General features: G+C 38.6%; 1 protein-coding gene across 2 annotated transcripts in view; it reads left to right on the top strand.

Annotated features, from left to right (window-relative positions):
- MED27 (mediator complex subunit 27) overlaps window positions 1-22482 on the top strand; it is a 185238-nt gene that overhangs the window by 81372 nt on the left and 81384 nt on the right. The gene's annotated exons all lie outside the window — the stretch shown is intronic.

Genomic DNA, 22482 nt, shown 5'->3' with positions numbered 1-22482 from the left:
GAGGAGTAAAGTTTTTTCTGTGTGGGGGTTTTTTTGGGGGGGGTGTGCTTTTTGTTTTGTTTTGTTTTGCTTTAGGGCTTTTTACTTTCACTGGAATATAAATGTTTCCAATATATTTCCTAAACTGACAAAGAAAGCATCTGAACTAAGTGTGTGAAAGTTTCTCTGAATCTAAATTCAGGCCTTTAATCTACTTTCTGTGAAACAGGACCAGGAAAATGACTCCTTTATATAGAAAAGACATCTATAAAATTGTTCAAGAAATCTAACGTGCACAACTGAAAGCCATGAAAATAGTTTCTTTAATCTTTGGTTTAAGTCAGGGAGTTGTAGGAGGAACATGGCCCAATGGGTTCTGCCAGTCACACACTTTCTCACTCCTTAGCATTTTCTCCTTGTGAATGCATAACTGCAGCACTTTGTTACACACATTAATAGGAGAAGACACCTTTGTGTGGGCCCCTCCAACTAAGATGTCAATTGGGGGGATGGAAGATCTAGAAACTCCTTCACTGCCTCTCCTCACTGGTTGAGGAGTTCATCTCTTTGGGGCCCTCTGCATGAAATTGAGCAATCAGCATTCAAATAGCAATATAAATAGTTTTGTAAGACACGAGAAATGGTTTGCCTACTGTATTTAGATTTGTTTTTCATAAACTAAACTAAATAAGGCATTCCCATTTAGTTACAGAAAAATGAAAATAAAACCTTGCGTATCTTGGAAATCATTCATCTTTGATCACTCACTGGTCAGCCTGAGTCTTTTCTGTCTTGGAGATCTTCTTGGGAGTTCCCCATCTTCCACCCAACTGGTTATTTAAGCCCATGTGTCCATGGCAAGTCTTAGGTGGTTTCTAAAGTTCATCATCATATCAGACAGTCCCCGTCCATATCCTGCCTTATCTTCAACTAATCCTTTCAAGGTAGCTGCATGGGAGAAAAAGGTCCTTTGATGATGATGATATAGCTTCCTTTCAAACACTAATTCATTGGTTTAGCAGACATCTCTTTTTCTAGGCTGAGAAAAATAAAATTACAGATATCCATAACTCAGGTTTTTACCTTTCTTTGTTTCATATTACATGTCACTTATTGACATGCCATTTTCTCTTTCACAGTCAGTTTTTTTACCAATTTTAATTGTATTTACTTTTACTTTTTCACACAATGCACAATTAACCTGTGGAACTCATTGCCATGGGGTGTTGTGATAGCCAAAAGTATAACTGGGCTCAAAAAAGAATGAGATGAGTTCATGGAGGGTAAGTTTGTCAGTGGCTATTGGTCAAGATGGTCAGGGATGAAATCCCATGCTTGGATGCTAGGTTTGTCAGTGGCTATTGGTCAGAGGTTCCGGGATTTCAACCCGGAACCTCTGACTGCCAGACCTAGTGTCATCTGGGTTAGAGTGCCGCCAGTCCACTACCACTTTGTGCTGGCTGGTTTGATAGTACCATAGAATATTTGGAACAGCTAGTTTGCCTGTTTAATGGATCTGTACAAAGTATCTGCACTCACTCTTGATCTTTTCTTATTCCATATATATTCTAACATTCTGTGTATTTCAAAAGCAGATTATTTTTTTAAATGAGTACAAAGAATGTCCAAACTGATAAACTTTCATAGGTTTTTAAGGCCGAAGAGACCATTATGATCATGAAGTCTGACCTTTTGCATTATACAGGCCATAAAATTACACCCAGTAGTTCCTGAATTGAGCTCAGTAACTTCAGATTCCTAGTTAATTGTGACAGCTAATTTATAAATCGTTGGGAAAAGGGACATTTATAATGGAAGTCCTTACATAATCCTAACTAATAGTATGAATGGTACTCCAACACTTATTACATCATTCTATAAAGAGCAGTCTGGTCTTTAGTCTCAAATTTAACGTTTGGAAAGGTTTCTCTTAAAACTATTAAAGAAGGAAATATCTAAAAATCTGTGGCAGCAGCTTTTGTTGGTTTTTTGGGAAAAGTCATCCAAAGTTCTTTGTGCAGTTCTAAAGTTCTGCTTTGCCCCTACTGTCAGGGCTGTATTAAGTGGCAATATTCATTAAATACCACAGAGATGATATGCAATAAAGAAATAATCCTCAGGCCAATGTCTATACTTCTCTCCAGAAGAGTTAAAGTTGAGAATGTAATTAAAGATTAAAACACTGTTTGCATTCTGGAACATGGAGATACCTTTTTGTACATGATGGGGAATTGCATTAATAAGGAAGAGATCAGTTTCCAATAACTTTCAATACTAGGAGCTCATTGAATATCCTCAGTCATATTTAAGTTTCTCACAGTATTCCTTTAGCTTTACTCTTGCAAGATAGTTCAACTGGAACTGTAAAAGGATATGTGCTGCTCCAGTTCAGTGACTCTCTTGCTTTCCTAAATTAATCTTTTTTTAATATGAAAAAGATTAAGAGTTAGGTCCTTATAGTGCAAGACGGCAGTGATTTACATGGAAAGGTTTAGTTACCTTTCAGTATATAAATCTTGCACTATGTAGCTATGTCATTTACCTTAATATTTGGTGTCTTCATGAGTGTGCATGGTTTGCATCATGTTAAACTTTTTTTCTCATTCTCTTTGGTAAACACACTAACAACTAGATTTCCTTCAGATGGTTTTGAGTGGAGCTATTTTTGTGTAAGTTGCAGTGCAGTACTATAGGATGAGGGCACACTTTTTATTAATAATTAATTGGCATGCTGATATTTGTGTATTCAAAAAATATTTGTGCACCTTCGTGATAAATTCTGGAAACTATATTCCTAAAACCACTCTGCAGAAGCCTGAATAGAAAGTGACTGTAAACCTTTCTGTGCTGATTATTTGACTTCATCAACTTGTTAAATACCTTTTACTTTCACCAAGAGAGCTGTTACTAGCCAATGGGTTTGCACTGTTTCTATCCAGAGCATTACAATAAATAGTAATTCTGTTAAATATTTTTCACTTGCTTTGAAATAAGATCCACAAGTGCTTTGACAAATAGACTGAAATATTATCTAGTTTCACCGTGGCTTTTGTAAGTACCTGATTGTCTACACTAGCCACGTTAGAGCACGGCCACGGCACCACTGTGACGTGGGCAGTGTAGACATGCTTTATTGCTGAGGGAGAGCTCTCCCAGCGATTTAAAAAACAAACAATCACCCCTAACGAGCGGTGGTATCTTTATCTCCCGATGATAAAGCGCTGTCTATACTGGTGCTTTTCAGAGCTAAAACTTTTGTCACTCGGGGTGTTTTTTCACACCCCTGAATGACAAAAGTTTTAGTGCTGATAGTGGCAGTGTAGACACAGCCTTAGTAACCTCTGCTGAAAGGCTGTTTTGAATTGGCATTGTAGGCTTTTACTGGGCTGGAGAAAGATCTGCCACTGGATGCATAGAGAGCAGAACTGTGAGTTTCAGATTTCGATGTGTCCACTAGACTTTCTAGTTGGTGGACATGTGTGTATGTGTGGAGTAGCCCCGTATATGTAACCTTTCTGAGGGAGAGGGGGCACGTGGGGGGGGGGGGTCAAGAATTTCAGACTTTGTGTCCATGTGTATTTATGCTATAGTACATATGGCAAATGGAACAAGGGAATTTTCCTCACTGAATCATGCTTCACATCTACATATTTCAGTAGTCGAAAGGTAATATACATCTACTTAGTATATATTCATGTCATTGATTTCATATTTGTTAAATTTGGGAAATTATCAGTGGATTAGAGAGGTGGCCCTCTAAATTAGGGTTTTGTAATTAAATTGTAGTGGTTGAGTACTTCAGTTTATTAAGGGAATCCAAGAATCACTTTTGAAAGTTTGTTTTATTTCTTTAAAGGAAAACCACAATATAACGATATGCTAACCCATGCTCAGAGAACAGTGAGTCACTAAGCAAATACTTCTAAAGTGTCTGAAATATAATAAAGAATAATTAACAAGCAGACAGAAAGCCACCATTCTGATAGTTTCATGAAGCAAATTAGAAATTAGGACTGACAATATTTGAATGCCATTAGCAACCACTGAAAATATGAGCATTTTAAGTTTTGAGGTAAATTCTATGTTCTTTGGTCCTATCCTGTGAAATCAACTTTCTCAAATTGTTTTAGATAAGGGTTTTTAAACTTTTTCATAGAGCAGGACCACATCTTATTAGAAATATTGTCTTGGATAAATGTCTCCTTGCATTCCTGATTGCATGGATGTCATCTCCTCCTGTTCATGACCCCATAAACATCCCTTTTGGTGACTATAGCAATTGCTATATGTAAAAGTGATACTAGAAAAGTATTTCACTTCTCTTAGCTGCCTCTAGTGCAATAAGTATTTAATTTGTCCTTTCTGATGATTTGTTCTACACATTCTAATTCTTTAATCTCTGCTTCCTGTTTATTCTGTTCCCCTCAGCTGAAAACAATCCCTTATTCAGTGGCCTCACAGTGAATGTGTATCTGTCAACAGTCTATCATGTACTTCTTGATGTGACTTTTTAAAATTATTATTTAAATAATGAAAATCAGAAACAGTCTAAATATTTTATATAACTCCTTTGAGTTAATTGGTATTTATTACCAATCATTTATTTATTTATTTATTTATTTATTTATTTTATTACCAAATAATATTATTATTTCAGTGGAAAGAAAAAACAATTTTGTTTTGATCCATGAGGGATTTTAGTGGATTTGGTCTAATCCTTTCTGTATTACAGGTCTGATAGGTATGTTTCTCATTATCAGTTGCATAAGGGTATTTAACACACCACCACGCAAAAAAAGGGGAGAAAAGCTCCACCTTAACTAATTACTTTTCAAAATTTGATTTCATAGTAGAGAAGAAGTAATCAGCTGTACTTGGTTTGTCATATAAAATGTCAGTGTTTTTGCTCCTTGGTTCAGACGCATCACATTTAACTCTGAAACCACACATGGCTTGTGCAACATAATTAGAGACATCTGAGAGACGGAAGGAAGTTTGGTTTTTTGATCTGAGAGACTGCTATGGTCATCGACTATCCCTTTTAAGTTAAGACTATGTGTTAATTTTTGTTGTCAAGCCGAGCTTTGATTAGATGGCTATAACATGCTTTAAAGAACAGATGTGAAATAATAGAAAATAGTGTGTTCCAGTTTTAAAATTTGCAAAACATTAAAAAATGTACCGTGAAAGGACCAGTTTTGCACTGGCTGGCATTGGACTCTGTGGGTATGTCTACACAGCTAAGAAAAACCCACAGCCGGCCTGTGCCAGTCAACTCAGGCTCGCAGGGCTCAGGTTATGGGGCTGTTTCATTGCTGTGTAGACTTCCTGGCTTCCCAGAGTTCTGAGGCTGGAAGCAATCAAACCGTCCTGTAGTCTGAGCCCAGCAAGCCCGAGTTGACTGGCACAGGCTAGCCATGGGTTTTTCTTTGCTGTGTAGACATACCGTGTGACCAAGTAAGTCTTCTCCATCACTGACTTCTGAGTTGAGGTATCATGTTTGTTACATTACACTCCATAACCTTTATAAAATTGTGCTTATGATATGGATATGACATAACTGACATACTTTATGCAAGATGGCTCATGTAAGATATCATTGGAAAGGGTTTGATTTACTGAATGTGATTATCCAATATGTATGCATGTATCATTTCTGTATCTAAAGTTAGGAATATGGACTGTGTAACAATTACAGCTGGGTTTGTATTGGGAAGACACCCATCAGACGACAGGCCGTCAGATTTGATGGGCCATTAGGAAGGAACAAGAAGACTGTGAAGATACTAATCTCTCTCCCTCCTGGGAGGCATTCTGGGACGAACTGTGACATTACTAAGGGCATGTCTTCGCTGGCAACGTTAAAGCGCTGCCCCGACAGCTCTTTAGTGTGTCTTTCGTAGTTGCGGCAAAAAAGAAGAGCCGCCGCCAGTGTGCCGCCGAAGACGGAGCGGGGAGAGCCGAGCCGCCGCCGAAGAATCAAAGGTTCAGGAGCGCTGCTGCCGCTGTGCCGGCAGCGGTGCTCCTCCTGCTGCGCACCCCTAGGGATGGTGTTGTGCACCCCACTTTGCAGACCACTGGTCTACACTGGCACTTTACAGCGTTGAAACTTGCAACTCTCAGGGGGGTGTTTTTTCATACCCCTGAGCGAAAAAGTTGCGGCGCTGTGAAGTGCCAGTGTAGACCAGCCCTAAGTCAGGTTGTCTTGTCACCTGATAGTAAACATTACCTTGGACTTCTTGTAACTTTCCACTAAAAGCGGGGGGGGGGCAAGTTTGGGAAACAAAGGATTCTCGCCTTATGTAAACCTTATTTAAGGGTGGGGAGGAAGGCAAACAGGGCTCTACTCTATGTCCTGTCTGCCCAAGAAGAATGACTGCTAAAGACCCCTAAAAGAAGGGAAGGGAAGGAGGGAGTCCAGAGTGAGACAGATCCAGTCTGAAAAGAATATAACTGGAACTTTATGCTACAGAAACTTTGCAACCTGCCTAAAATAACATTTAGGGTAAGAAATTACATTGTGTAACCGTTTCTTAAGTATATTAAGCTTAGCTTGTGTATTTTGTTTGCTCAGTAATCTGCTTTGTTCTGTCTGTTATCTCTTATATTCATGTAAAATTCACCTTTTATAGTTTATAAACTTAATTCTTGTTTATAATATAACAAGTTTTGCAGTTTGTGCAATTTGTAATTGGGTGGGTAAGAGGCTGTGCATACCTTCCTCCACATTGAGGGAGGAGGCGGATTTCATAATAAACCTTTGAGTCTGCACTCCAAGGGAGGTGGGCACCTGAGTGCTGAGGCAAGTCCCTTAAGCTGAGTCTTCCCAGAGCTGATCTCAATGTCTGTGTCATTCTGCAGTTAGGTGTGGCCCTGTCTGTGTGTGTGCTGGAGGAGGCTTAATTGCCTGGCTCAGCAAGACAGGTAAAAAGGGTGCCCATGCTGGCAGAACAGGCAGGCTCAGTGGTATCTCAGCACATCAGCACAACCCGTTACATTGTTATTATCCAATCAAACCTAATTCTCATTGTTAATCCAGAAACCTGATAGTTCTGGAAAAATTCTGTATGTATCAATCCACTTTTCATCTGAGATTTAGAGTCGGATTGTGGCTGGCCTTTACCTGAGGGAGAACTGGGAATGGGATAGCGGGGCAAGGAGCAGAGACCTCTTCTCTGTATGCTCTTTGAGATGCAATCTTCCCCCCCAAGGGGTTCAAGAGGGACAGCAAAGGGCTGGGAGGATATTGCATTACTTCAAGGGACACAGTAAGAAATGCTCACCTCTGCAGTACAAGGAACTCAGATTAATTCTGCCTCCCTGACCTTTCCCAGGTGTAATGTGGAGCCAAAGCACCATGTACTCTGGACCATGTGCAATTTACTCAATCAGCATGACAGAGTGATGTCTCCTATTTCCAAGTTTGTTATTCTACACTGTCTATACTAAACTGCATTATGTTTACTAAGATAATATAGAGTACTGTGCATAAAACTAAACTGTATATATGGCAAACTAAGTATTTGATAATTTATTAAATATGGTAATTCCTAATAGTCTGAACCAGAGTATGCTTTTATGTACTCAGTTGCATATTATGGAGTCATAGCAATCTATAGTTAAGATTTCAAGAATCCTGTCCTTCTGGAAAGCATTATTTTTAATTCCGTCTTACTTTCCTGAAATAAAAATGCCAACTTTTTTGGCATAACATTTCTAATGCTTAGTCTCAAGGCTTAGGAGAATTTTTTTTATTGAAGTTTGAAAAAATAAAAATCAGAAAAAAAATTTGAGTGTTAGAATTGTGTATGAGAGAGAATCATTTTTGGCATCTGGTACTGAAACAAGTGCTTGCTTTGAGAAATGTACAATTTTTCATATTTTTAACTGTCAGAGAAGTCACATTCCATTTGAAGGTTTGAACACATCTAGGTTACAGTTTAAAAAAATTAACGTAGTTAGTTATTATATGCCTGGGTAAGATTTAGCCAAGTGCTCCACCTACTATGTGCATTTGTTGTGTAAGTCTTCAGGAGAATGCACACATCTCATTCAGAGCTGTGTGAACTGCCAAGGAGGTGTGCAAGATCCAAATAGGACTCTTATCCCAATGAATGATTCTGTAAGGGGAGCAGTTCCCTAAACTGCTCTCTGTGCTGGCTGGGAAGTTGATCCCAAGTGTTTCACCTGGTGAGTGGCTGGAAGAGAAGAGGAAGTAATTATCTGATTTGCTGTTCTCTGCAACTTTAGAAGTATGATTTTTTTATTTAAATCTTGATCTAATCTTCTAATGTGTTGATGTATCTGGCAGCAGGAGTCTGTGTAATAATCTTCTTTATTTTCTGACTCCAGAACAATGCTGATTGGTTTTTTGCTGAATTTTTTTCACTCCAATTCAAGAATGGCACAGCTGTACATTTTCTTACAAAAGCAATTACAAAAAAACAGCAGGCATTGGTCAACACAGATTGACCAAAGAGAAGGTTTGACTATTCCACCCCAAATGTTACTTATGATAGTCGTTTATATTTGTACATATTACAAAAAGACAAGAGAGCTAGAAGTTCTTTAGTTCCAATAAAATATAGAAACTTCTATTCTATTTACGGTATGGTAGAATTTCAATATGTAATATAATTACATATTATAACCTGCTCAAAACATTGGCATTGTCTCTCCACTCTTCAACTATTTCATAGCAGTCAGCAGGGTAATGAAGGGCTCACATTATTGTAAAACTAATTAATGAAGTCTCTGTGTGATGTAAGATACATATAAAATAACATTAGTTTTAAAATTTATATTTACTAGTATGTTATATCGCGGGATTGCCAGTCAATCACTAGTATGTTATGCAGTATTATAAAGTAAAAGTAATCTATATGTATCAAACAAAGTTAAAGTAGTAGTATTTTTGCTAACTTGTAAAATTCAGTAAATCACAATGGGACTCCTGATCATTAGTGCATATTAAAGTTCTGTTGCTTAGGTTTTTAATAAAACCTACTTCTGAAATGTTTAAATAGTAGTGAAACATTTGTAGTACTACATAATTGCTAGCGTATGATGTATTGCTTTTCACATTACTATAAATATTTCACATTACTTTATTCCAAGATGCATTTAAACTGGAGCAGGTGAAGAGAAGAGCTACCAAGATGGTCAGGGGAATGGAGGGACTATATTATGAGAAGAGACTGGAAAAGCTTAGCTTGTTAAGTCTAACAAAAAAAGCTGAGAGGGGATAGGTTTGTTTTTTTACAAACACATTGGGGGTTTAATACTAGAGAGGGTGAAGAGCTATTTAAGGTGAAGGACAATGTTGGTGCAAGAACAAATGGCTATAAGCTTGCCATGAACAAATTCAAGCTGAAAATTAGAAGATTTCTAACCATCAGCAGGGTGAGTTTATGAACTGCCCCCCCAGCAGGAGTTTTGAGGGCAAGCAATTTAATTACTTTTTAAGAGAGAGCAGGACAAATTTATGACTGCAATTGTTTGATGGGGTTGCTTGTGACAGTAGGGGGCAGGGTTCAACAGCCCTGTGGATCACTTCTGGCTTATATTCCTAAAAGCTCATGTTTTAGGGTTTCAGCTAGCCACCTGCAGTGGTCAGGAAGGTTTTTCCCTGCAAAATATATATTTAAAAAATTGCGCAATTAAAAAACAAAATAAATAGTATTTTTCAATTCACCCAATACAAATACTGTAGTGCAATCTTTTTATCGTGAAAGTTGAACTTACAAAAGTAGAATTATGTCCAAAAATACCTGTTTTGTTTTTTAATGCAATGTAAAACTTTATACAAGTCCACTCAGTCCTACTTCTTGTTCAGCCAATCACTCAGACGAAGTTTGTTTACATTTGCAGGAGATAATGCTGCCCTCTTCTTGTTTACAACATCACCTAAAAGTGACAAGTATCAGAGGGGTAGCCATGTTAGTCTGGATCTGTAAAAGCGGCAAAGAGCCACCTAAAAGTGAGAACAGGAGTTAGCATGGCACTGTTGTAGCCGGCATCGCAAGATATTTACGTGTCAGATATAATAAACATTCATATGCCCCTTCATATGCTTCATATTCATATGCTTCAACCACCATTCCAGAGGACCTACATACATGCTGATTATGGTCGTGCTTGATAATGATCCAAAGCAATGTGGACTGACATATGTTCATTTTCATCATCTGAGTCAGATGACACCAACAGAAGGTTGATTTTCTTTTTTGGTGGTTCGGGTTCTGTAGTTTCCTCATCGGAGTGTTACTCTTTTAAGACTTCTGAAAGCATGCTCCACACCTCATCCCTCTCAGATTTTGGAAGGCACTTCAGATTCTTAAACTTTGGGTTGAGTGCTGTAGCTATCTTTAGAAATCTCACATTGGTACCACCTTTTATGTTTTGTCAGATCTGCACTGAAAGTGTTCTTAAAGTGAACATGTGTTGAGTCCTCATCCGAGACTACTATAACATGAAATATATGGCAGAATATTGGTTAAAATAGATCTGGAGACATACAATTCCCCCCCGAAGGAGTTTAGTCACAAATTTAACACTTTTTTTTAATGAGCATTATCAGCATGGAAACATGTCCTTTGTAATGGTGGCTGAAGCATGAAGGGGCATACAAATGTTTAGTAATCTGGCATGTAAATACCTTGCAATGCCGGCTATAAAAGTGCCATGTGAATGCCTGTTCTCACTTTCAGGTGACACTGCAAATAAGAAGCAGACAGCATTATCTCCTGTAAATGTAAACAAACTTGTTTCTCTTAGTGATTGGCTGAACAAGAAGTAGGACTGAGTGGACTTGTAGGCTCTGAAGTTTTACATTGTTTTGTTTTTGAGTTCAGTTGTGTTACAAAAAAAATGTACATTTGTAAGTTGCACTTTCACGAAAAAGAGATTGCACTACCGTACTTGTACGAAGTGAATTGAAAAATGCTATTTATTTTGTTTATCATTTTTAGAGTGCAAATATTTGTAATAAAAATTAATATAAAGTGAGCCCTGTACACTTTGTATTCTGTTGTAAGTGAAATCAATATATTTAAAAATGTAGAAAAACATCCAATAATATTTAATAACAGTAAACTGTAACTGTTTAACAGTGCGATTAAAACTTTGATTAATTATAATTAATTTTTTTTAAATCGCAATTAATTTTTGAGTTAATCACGTGAGTTAACTGTGATTAATCGACCGCCCTAGTAATTATAATAAATTGTCCTTTGCCTAATCAGATCATTTGTTTATGTATATACTTAACTATGATTGCTGGAGCTATATTGGATGAATAGATAGGGTTTGGCCATAGTAATAATATATCCCCCCTTCTTATAACTGGATGGATGTTCATTACTTTCAGAGTTACCAGGCTTACTGTACCTCTGACCCTTACAGCTATCTTCGAGAGCATCCCCCTCAGGTCTCAAGCGGTAAATTCCCTGGTGATTGGGGAAGAATCACTTGATACTCCCACTTTCAGACCACACCCTGGGCTGTAATCCACTCTGATCAGCCACAAGTACCTCAGCAGCTCTGATTTATTTTCAGTACCTTCAGTTCCTTTTCCTTCAGGGAGAAATTTCGAGGGTCTCCAATAGCCAAACAGCCTTCTTAAAGTAAAGTATTATTTATTTAGAGCAAAACTATAAGAGAAAAAGATCTTAAAACAATAAAACTGATTATATGCTGCCTAGTTTATCAGGTATCTATTTTCCATATGGGAATTGTGATTTGTCTTAGCTTTTTATAGACACCCCATGCCGCCACGCCCACCACCCCCCACCGCCCCCCCCCAAGCCGACTGCTAGGGCCTAGGTCACAATCTCTTCCCTTAACTCACAACCAATTCTCTCACCACTGATTCTGGGAGGGTCACTTAAAAACTTGCCCAGTCCTTTGGTCACCTCCCTTCTCAGATAGGTCACTTCTTAACTATCTATTGCCCTTTGATCTGTTAGTTCCTAGCACTGAGAAACAAGGCTTGCTACTTGGATACAGGATATATAGGATCCTCATTGTCTTTCAAGCGTGTGTTGGAGATGTTCCATTGTGTTGTCTTCCTGCTGGTCTTTCGATCAGCCCTCCATTAAGTCAGATCTAGACTTTCATATAATAGACTTTCTAATAACTCATAACTAAGGCTAAGATTTTGTCATGGTTATTTTTAGTAAAAGTCAGGGACAGGTCACGGACAATAAAGAAAAATGACTTGTCCCTGACTTTTTTACTAAAAATATTCATGATAAAATGGGAATGTGCTGAGCAGCTGTGGGTTGGCTGGGAGCTCCGGGGCTCCCACCACCCATGGGCGTTTAGAGCTTTAGGATCCCACCTTCCCCTGCCGGGGCAGCTGGCGGGGAGCTGCGGGCTACCCCTGCTACCCATGGTGGCTTGGAGCTTGGGGGCTTGCTGCCTCAGGTGGTGGGGTACCTCATAGCTCCCTGCTGCTATGGGAGGTGGTGGGACCTTGCAGTTCCCAGATGCCAGGGCTGAAGTCACAGAAGTCTTTGGGAGTCACAGATTCCGTGACCTCTGTGACAAAATCATAGCCTTAGTCCTAACTGTACAGTAACTTTCTCTCACTGACCAAGTCACTTATGGTATTCATAAGATTATTATATATCAGCTCCATGTTTGCCACAATTACAAATCTTTACCACTTGTGTAGTATGTGGGCTTAATTCATTGGTAGCATGGCCCTGACTCTGCTGCCTTTGTTTAGATACTAGATGAACACCTATTCTTCTTGTTTTGGGCACATAGTAAAAAGAAACCTTCAATCTTGTTAACTCACTGCTAGTCACATGAGGGGATTAATGATTGCTGTTGGTATTTAGGTGCCACATTCTACAGATTAATCCAGCAAATAGGATCACACACTGAGTCTGATGTAAAAAGAAAAGGAGTACTTGTGGCACCTTAGAGACTAACAAATTTATTTGAGCATAAGCTTTCGTGAGCTACAGCTCACTTCATCGGATGCATTCAGTGGAAAATACCTCTGAAGTCTGTAAGGTGCCACAAGTACTCCTTTTCTTTTTGCGGATACAGACTAACGTGGCTGCTACTCTGAGTCTGATGTGCAGCTCTGTGAGACTGTGAGCAAAGTGCTTTGACATAACTCCCATCTGTTTGGCTGGAGACTGTCTGGGAGACTTCATAGTTAGAGATTTAGCTCTCTTTTTTCAAACTTGGGCCATATAGTGTCCTCAGTCTGCATGTATGTCTCCTGATAACACTCACAGATCAAGTGCACTGCTTGGCCCTTAGTGAGCATTAGTGTCCTGGGAATTGCAGCTGTATTGTAAAGGAGCAAGTTTGCCGTAAAGGTAATGTTTGTGTGAGAGCAGCACCATTAAGAGGTGGCAGTTAATTAAAAGTTGTTCCATGGCCCCAACTATTAAAAGATGCCCTTGCAGCAGTTAAATGCTACACTAATATCACACTGTAGGGAATCCCTGTACTTTCAGTAAAAAGGAAGTTAGGGATAAAGATATATAATTAAAGATTGCAAATTCTGGTTTGACTGTCCAAATGGAATGTACACTACTGGTAGTGGAGATAATTGGCCAGAGAAGAGCAAACTAAAATAATAGAGGAAATTTGTTAGGAATTAATAAAATCAAAGTTTTCTCTTAGCCTGTGATTTCATCATATGAGTGTTTTCACCCTTTTTATCATGAGTGTTTGCAGTTGCTATTTTAGTAGTATTTTGCTAATGGGAGAGATCATTTTGAAAGGGTTAAATTAAAACCATTGCATACTAACCAGGAGATATAATGCATGCTAGCAAATCTTCCCTCCCCCCCCCCACAGTATATTATGTTGTCAGCTATAATAAACAAAAAAGAGTAGGTCCTCGCTAATTCATACTAATGACATGAAAAAAGCCATCAGTTTTTATTTTGTGGTTTAGCAAATGTGGCTTAGCAAAATTCTACTTGCAATGTACAGAACAGAATTATATTACATAATGAAGTTATTTATTGATGAATACACTTGTGCGTGATTTAAAATGAAAGCTAGCTGTTTCAAAAAAACAGTGCTAAAGAGTTTCAAAAGCATAGCACTAAATAGTTACACATTTTAGATGCTTAAAATATGTATTGTTAATGACATGGAAGGAAGTTCTAGATTTCGCCTTGTAATTAGTCTATCATGAAAGTCAAAGCCAATGTTGAGACCTATTGTAAGAAGCGTTTTTTGCAGTTCGGACGACAACTCAAAAGGAAAACCCACATAAGTAATTACTATATTATAGTTACAGAAAGAATGTTTAATGTCTTTTTAACAAGAAAAGGTACAGTGTTGGCAAATTGCTTTGCTGTGCTTCCCTTACGCAACATTAAAAATAACTATTACTTTTTTATTTTACTGCAGGACATTCTCATGGCATTAGTTTGTTTACAAGGAACCCTCTGGGTGGGTTAAATCACAAAGCTTGGGGAAGCATTCTAGTCAATGACTTTATGGGAACTTTCTTTTAAACACAGATCTTAGACCATCACTTTCTAACTGTTTTAAAAATATTTTTGGTACACGTGTTTTGCTTTTGTATGTCCTGCCCTCCCCACTCCCAAGAAGGGAAGTGGGGAAGTGACATACCAATGCAGTCCCTAGAAAAGAAGCTTTTTATACAAACTGGGAATAAATTTTAAGTGTGCTGCATGGGTTTGTAGGTAACCCTTGTTGATTTTTTTTTTTTGTGATATGACTTAGTCCCTGTGTACTTCTTAGAAAAGCTGCTCCACTGTCTTTCCGGCTGTTTCCTTTTGAAGGAGCCTTTTTTCTTGATCCTACATTGTTTCACAGTATTGTTGTCGTACCGGAGTTCTTGTACTGGCCATATTCTCACCCAGCAGCATGTGCTGGTACATCAAAATTTAAATTCCTGTCTCCTACTGACATTCCCTGTCTCCTCAGCGACCTTCTGCAGTTCAGAAGGGGTCACCTGATCGTGATGGTTGCAGCATATAACACTTTTACTTGTTCTAGTGCTTGTTTAGAAGTAATTTAAAAACAAATCTACAGACTCAGGGCTAGTCTACACTGGCAATGCTAACGTGCTGCTGTGGCAGCGCTTTAACGTGGCTTGTGTGGTCATGGCGCTCTCCTAGCGCTCTTTAAAAAAAAAAACAAAAAAAAAACCACCTCCATGAGGGGCGTAGCTCCCAGCGCTGGGGCACTGTCTGTACTGGTGCTTTACAGCGCTGAAACTTGCTGCACTCGGGGGTGTTTTTTCACACCCCGAGCAAGAAAGTTGCAGCACTGTAAATTGCCAGTGTAGACAAGCCCAAAGTCTTGTAGCAACAATGTAATGTGGAATGCAGATAATTTTATTTTGCTAAAGCTCAGTTATTTTCTTTTCCCTTGAACTCTCAAACTTTAGGGATTGCCATATGTTCATACAGAATGTTCAACTCTCAAATCATGTTTCTCTTTTGTGTTGCAAATACACTGCTCTTTGATGTTTTGTTCTTAGGAATCTTTCTGTTTCAGGAAATGTCAAACTGTGCTACTTGATTTATGCGAGAAGACTGGATCATTCAATTTGTTTAATGTTAGCTAAGTCTACCAATACCTCCAGAATGATAGTATAGAAAAGATACATTTTATGTCATCTGGCATTCCAGTCTGATCCATGGTTCCTTCTAATCAACTGTTTAATACCTCACAAAGCTTCATTGCAGAATGTTGGACAGCACATTCATCCATTACCTTGTTCCTGCATTTGAAAGCAAAACCGATGTCTGTTCTAAGCAGTTTTATTCAAAGGGCTAAACGATTTAGAAACTTTACCTCCACATTTATGGGGAATGATAGCAGGGGATTGAGAAGCAGCATATCAGGGCTTGGGGACTGCGGACAGGTCTGGGAGCCAGATTCTACTGAGTTCTAGTTATGCTCTGCCACTGACTTGTTTTGTTTCATTTGACCCTTCTGCCATAGTTATACCATTTGTAGAACGGGAATAATAATACTTTTTATAAAAGCACTTTGAGATCTACAAATGAAATTGCTATATAAATTCAAATTATTATTAATGTTTGAACTGCTTCTTGCCTCAGTTTCCCCACCTGAAAAATGTGAATAGTACCATTTTCACAAGGATGTTGAAAATGAATTAGGTAATATTTGTACAGAGCTTTGATGAGATAAACCACTAATATTAGGAGGATGCTTCCTCATTAGGAAAAAGTCTTGGTTTTTGAATCTCATTGTCAGGTAACATTCAAAACCAATTAGATTTTTTTTAAAATTCAAAGTGCATTAGTGGCATGTCCTAGGAAATGAATGATCATATCATCCTACTTTCAAGGTCTAATTGGGAGGCCTAGCTACCCTCTGCCAGGATTCTTACTGAAGAGTGATGTATTATTTTGTACCCCTTGTCTCCATGCTTTTAGGTACCATTTCAGTTCTAGAAAGACAAAGTGCAGATGCATGAACTACTTACACAGCCAGCTTGGCTGGAGCCTGTCAGTCTGTTTCAACCTCCCTAGACTACCTGAGTCTTATAATCATTGAGCTCTTTTTCTGGTTATTACATTCAGTGTTTGGTGTTACAAACAAGTGTGCACTAAAATGCAGAAGGTATCTTGGTGTTTGATGTATTTTTAAAAACAGAAGAGTTCTGTCCCAAAAAGCACTATAAAACTAAACTACCATCAAGAATGCTTATTTTAATCTACTTTTGTATCTTTTACATGCAGAACCTTATTCACTTCATTTTTGTGGTGCTCAGATTTTTGATCGTGGTTCAGGAAAGATGACACTGTTGTTCATGACAAGTTTGTATGTGCCTTGTGGACCACAGAATCTTAAAAGAACTATTTCTGAAGGACTAAGATACAAGTTAAACTTAGTTCTGGGTTTGGGGACTAATCAGTTAATGGGAACTATCAACCTGAAAAATCACATTTGTGTCTGAAAATAATTTACGTACCTTGTTAGAAGTAACACATAAAAATATAACGGAAAGAGATCAATCTGGAAAAAAGCATATTCTTTCAGTTTAACCTTATGAATTTAACAACACTCTGTCTCTAATCAGTTTCGTTGTTTCACTTGTATAGTGAATTACTAGTTTTCATTTTTGTTCGTGAATTTTTCAAGTGGCAAGAGTGATGAGAAAAACATTTTTGGAAAATGGGATTGTAAAACCATGAAAATAGATCGGACAGGTGTTCTGCCAGAAAGTGCTCTTAACATTTTCTTCAATTGACTAGATTTAATGTTGTTGGTGTCCCTTTTAACCAAAAATAGATTACAGCCTGATTAACCAGACATCAATTAGATTTGCTGTGACCAAGTAACCTATGAGCTCAAGGAATAATCCCTAACTAATTGGTCTTTATTAACTGGTAATGGCTTGTTTTTTAGTTACTGTATTGAGGTAGAGCCACAGACAGATAACTGTTGCAAATTGGACAATGATCACGGAATAACTGATTTTGGAATAAGTAGGTGTTGTACACTGTGTTTTTTAAGATTAACAGTTGCATTTTCCCCCCTCAGTGTTGGCTAGTATAGCCTATTGTAGTTGAAAAATTGAACGATTCATGGTGGTTAGCAAATGATTAACTACGGTCAGACACACTCTGATGACTTTATAGTACAGGTTAGAGAGCTCCTGCTCTTCTCTAATTGTGAGCTGTCCAGTCTAAGTATGAATGAGCAAATATTCTAGACTTTGGCTTCCATTCATAATCAGCACATTCATAATAGAGCCTATGCTTTAAATTCACTGGAGTGTGTCTGTAGATGTTTATCTTTCAAGCGCTACATTTGTTAACCCTCAGACTGTTGAAGTTTTCCAGTTTTGCTAGCCATATAAGTGTTAAAGATGGTCTCGGTTGCTGCAGTGGATATTAAAATTACTAACTGATTCTTGTCTGATTGTATTAGGGATTGAGCTAGAGGGGGCACATTAAAAATAAATGTTGCAATGTTGGATCAGTCAATTTGGCATGATTTATTGAACTTTTCCTCTTTTAGTTCAACAGTCTATGACAGCAAGGAAGTAGCCGTGTTAGTCTGTATTCACAAAAAGAAAAGGAGTACTTGTGGCACCTTAGAGACTAACCAATTTATTTGAGCATAAGCTTTCATGAGCTACAGCTCACTTCATCGGATGCATAAAAGTGGAAAATGCCACTTTCCACTTTTATGGAAAATTGCTTTTATGGAACTTTGTTAATGTGTGATTGTACTTTAAAAAGAAAATTTATTTTCATTGTAAAGGTAGCTACTCCAATACCACAGACAGAAAATCAATTATAAATTTTTGCTAGTGCAGCTAAAATACTATCCTCAGCTGCTAATTCATTTTTGTTGTTCTACAATCACTCCCTTCCTTTTGTTTTTAATTCCCTTGTTGATGTGGATGGAAATTCTGCTACTGAAACATAGTGTTCTAGCTGTGGGTAATGTTGCTTTGGCCCCCAGCCTCTGCTTTTGTGCCATTCATCATGCTGGCACAGCAGCATGGTAATATCACCTGTTTAACACTTTTTATACCATTTACCATTTAAGTAGGGCCCTGACTCAGGAGAGCATTGAAATATGCTTAAGTTCACCCCTACTTAGGAAAGCACTTAAATACTTGCTTAACTTTCAGCATATGCTTTTTTTCATTATCTCCTTTATTCAAGCTTTCTCAGGGCTTACTCTAACTTGAGTTTAAGTGAACAAGAATTTTGTCATTGACTTTGGGAGTAATATCAGGTCCTTAAACTACTTGTAATATGTGAGGAAGGAGAGTGACTCTTGGCAACCTACATAGCCAGGACAGAAATATATCTTCTATATATCACTGCAGCTGTCCAGATTCAGGCATTCTTAAATTGCCTCTTTTGCATTTGAAATAAGTTGTGCTGCTTCTGCCTTCACTACTGAGCTAGTTTAATCCCTAAGGGCTCAATTCTCTAAGGTGCTGAACACACTTGAGCACAGTATTCTTGTTGACTAGAACAAAACCTTTCAGGGTCTGTAGCCAGTACATGGAACGCATGAAAGGTTACCCAAATACAACTCAGACATTCCAAATGGATTACCAGTTGCATCTCTCGTATGTGGTAGTGGGCAGGATGCTACATGAAGGTTGACAGCACACTCTCCCAAGGAACATGACGCTTCAGCAGCATTTGTGGGGCACATCCCTGTTACGAGCACTTACAGAGCAATGATGTGGTCTTCTGTACACACGTTTATTAGTCACCATGCTCTTACCACTAAGTCAACAGATGAGACAAAGATGGATAAAGCAGGCTTGCTGTCCATCTACCAATGACCGCCCGAGCCCCACTGCCTAAGATAACAGTTTGAGAGTCACCTACAGTGCATTGGATCCTTACAAGCACTCAAAGAAAAACGTTATTTTCTGGTAACAGTTGTTCTTCAAGATGTGTTGCATATGTCCATTACACGACCCACCCTCTTTCCCCAACGTTGTTTTCTGGTGCAAAGGAATTGAAGGCGGGGCAGGGCAACTCCACACTTTTTATATGGGTATGGAGCACAAGGAGACAGAGGGTGGAGCTGCCCCTCCCCTACGGCTACTGCGAGGAAAAACTCCCTGACACTGATGCACAAGATGCGCACATGTCTGCAGCTATGCAATTATCTTGAAGAACAGGAAGGTGAGTAATTGTTTATTATTAGGTTGCTCCTAACAGAAATCTTATCTGCTTTGCTTTGGTTTCCAACTATGTATTAATTTGTCATTATTTTCTTACACATAATGTATTAAAAAAACCACAAAAAGCTGCTTGTATGTAGCCTGAGAGTATGGTGCATGGGTGTACTTCTCACGGGCTTGTTAGGTGTGCTACACGCTGTGCAGGGAGAGTGAGTGCGGTAGTCTTCCACAGATACAAATTTTGGAATGTTTAGGCTGACATGAAATCTTTCTTTGGGGGAAAAATAGAGCTGCTCGTTGTGATGTACATTTTGAAAGGTTTACCCGAAGAGCTTTTAATTATCAAAAATCTATGTTCATGGCCTCTTCTTACAAAGGGGTTTTGAGCTGAGAAATGTAATTACAAATACAGGCAGCCAAAAAAGAAAAATAGCCTAGCATAAGATGTGTGTTTAATATGAAGGAAGTTGAGGTAACCTTGCATTAAAATATACTGTCAATCATCTATGCATTGAATATCTCATCTTTGTGCAGGGAGTGTCCTTAACCAGGGCACAAGTGTAATTAAATCTTCTCATGATAATGATTTGCAGCTGACCTTTTCTTTATTGGGTCATTCTATTAGAATAATAAACCACTCCCTGCTGAGAGACATTGTTAATGGCAGACAAAAGAGAGACTGCAGCAGATCGTAGGATTGATGAATAGGAAAACATTGATCAGGCTGGTAGTGCCTTCAGAGTCTACAAGAAGTCTCTCCGGCTGCAGATTGCTCCTGCTAGAGAGTAAGCAGGACTTCTGAGAGACTATTTGGAAGGGGATCAGGATTCTTGCTTGCAACCATATGTGGTCCCTTCTGGTGCTTCTGTACTACATAAGAATACTGAACAGAGTAGTTGGTGTGGTATGTTGCACATAATTGTCCCTTTTGACTCTGTATTTACTGTCCTATTGGTATACTCTTATGATGTGTGTAATACTTGGTTCATAGACTTTAAGATCTGACCTCCTGCACGTTGCAGGCCACAGAATCTCGCCCACCCATTCCTGTAATAGACCCATAATCTCTGGCTGAGTTACTAAAGGCTTCAAATCATGATTTAAAGACTTCAAGTTACAGAGAATCCACCATTTACACTAGTTTAAACCTGCAAGTGACCCGTGACCCATGCTTCAGAGGAAGGCGAAAGCCCCCATATGCATTGCCACAAAATTTTCAGTGCTTTTTAGCCGTATATAGGTCTATTTGCCATTCTAGAAATGTCACTGTGTGTGTCCAGAAAAAATATCTCCCTTTCAGTTACCTGTCTGTGGGGTAGCAACAGGAGCAGGTGGCATTTGCAATACAAAAAGAGTTGAAATATGGAATATCATTGTATAGAAAAACTGCTTTACAAAAACAAGTAGGCCAGGATTTTCAAAAGTGACTGGTGATTTGCATGCTTTGTTTGGGTGCTCTATTTCTTGGTACCTTAGCAGGGCCTGATTCTCAGAAAGTAGTGAGTGCCCCCACACTGAAAATCACAAGGTGTTTCAAATTGGGCACTCAGAAATTGAGGAACCCAAAGTCACTAGACACTTTTGAAAGTCTTAGCTATATCCTTTTAGGTAGGAGACCATAGTGCTATCGTTTTCCATTTTAGTTTAGTGTTCAGAAAATATATTTTTTCTGTTAACTTACTTTACGAACACCAGTTTCTTTTTTAATTAGTCAGTTGAACTAGCTTTTCATTTATGTTTAAGTTTTTTAAATGTTGGATTTATATATTGAGTCACCTAATTCTTCTGTGATGTAACTCCACTGGATCTTGAAGTAATAATGCAGTTTAATATTTTCATTTTTTTTCTTTTTCTGAAAATGCTGAAGGTAATGTAGAGACAGTATAGAAATATACTTATAGGGGCAGAATTCTGTTTAGATTCTAGCTTTGATTTTTTTTTTGTTATATTTAGGGGAATTTTTTCTGACATTCTCTTTTCCTCTCCGTATGCTTTAGCTGTACTACAACTGTTTGGCACGTGAGGGAGGGAAAGAGGGGAGGGAAATGGGGACCTGAGTGTCAGAAAAGCTGTATTACCACATTAAGTCTTTTCTGACCTCTGCTGTGACTGCAAACTGGTTTCTTGTGATGTAGGGGCAGAACATCGGGGAGAAGGAACCTGACCACAAGAGTGGGAAAATGGCCAAACAACTTCTTTTTTTTCAGTTTCTAAGTTACTTTGCATAAGTTTGTGAGCTGTACTTGGCAAGCCCAGGCATAAATGGCATGGTAGATCATTTTCCTTACCAAATCCCATTTTTTAAAATGAAACAAACTCAGATGTATAAATGCCAGAAGTAATCTTCTGCCAGTAAGTGTTTTTTATTCTTTGATGCTTTTCAAAGCAATTTGAGGGACTTAGCCCTGGTCTACACTAGGAGTTGAGGTCGAATTTAGCAGCGTTAAATCAATTTAACCCTGCACCCGTCCACACGACGAAGCCCTTTTTTTCAACTTAAAGGGCTCTTAAAATCGATTTCCTTACTCCACCCCTGACAAGGGGATTAGCGCTGATATCGGCCTTGCCGGGTCAAATTTGGGGTACTGTGGACGCAATTAGACGGTATTGGCCTCCGGGAGCTATCCAAGAGGGCTCCATTGTGACTGCTCTGGACAGCACTCTCAACTCAGGTGCAATGGCCAGGTAGACAGGAAAAGGCCCGCGAACTTTTGAATTTCGATTTCCTGTTTGGCCAGCGTGGCAAGCTGCAGGTGACCATGCAAAGCTCATCAGCAGAGGTGACCATGATGGAGTCCCAGAATCGCAAAAGAGCTCCAGCATGGACCGAACAGGAGGTACGGGATCTGATTGCT

Source organism: Natator depressus, chromosome 16, assembly GCF_965152275.1.
Source record: "Natator depressus isolate rNatDep1 chromosome 16, rNatDep2.hap1, whole genome shotgun sequence".
Taxonomy (NCBI): domain Eukaryota; kingdom Metazoa; phylum Chordata; order Testudines; family Cheloniidae; genus Natator; species Natator depressus.
Note: the sequence above shows the minus strand (reverse complement) of the source record. Positions and strands in the feature narration are given on the sequence as shown.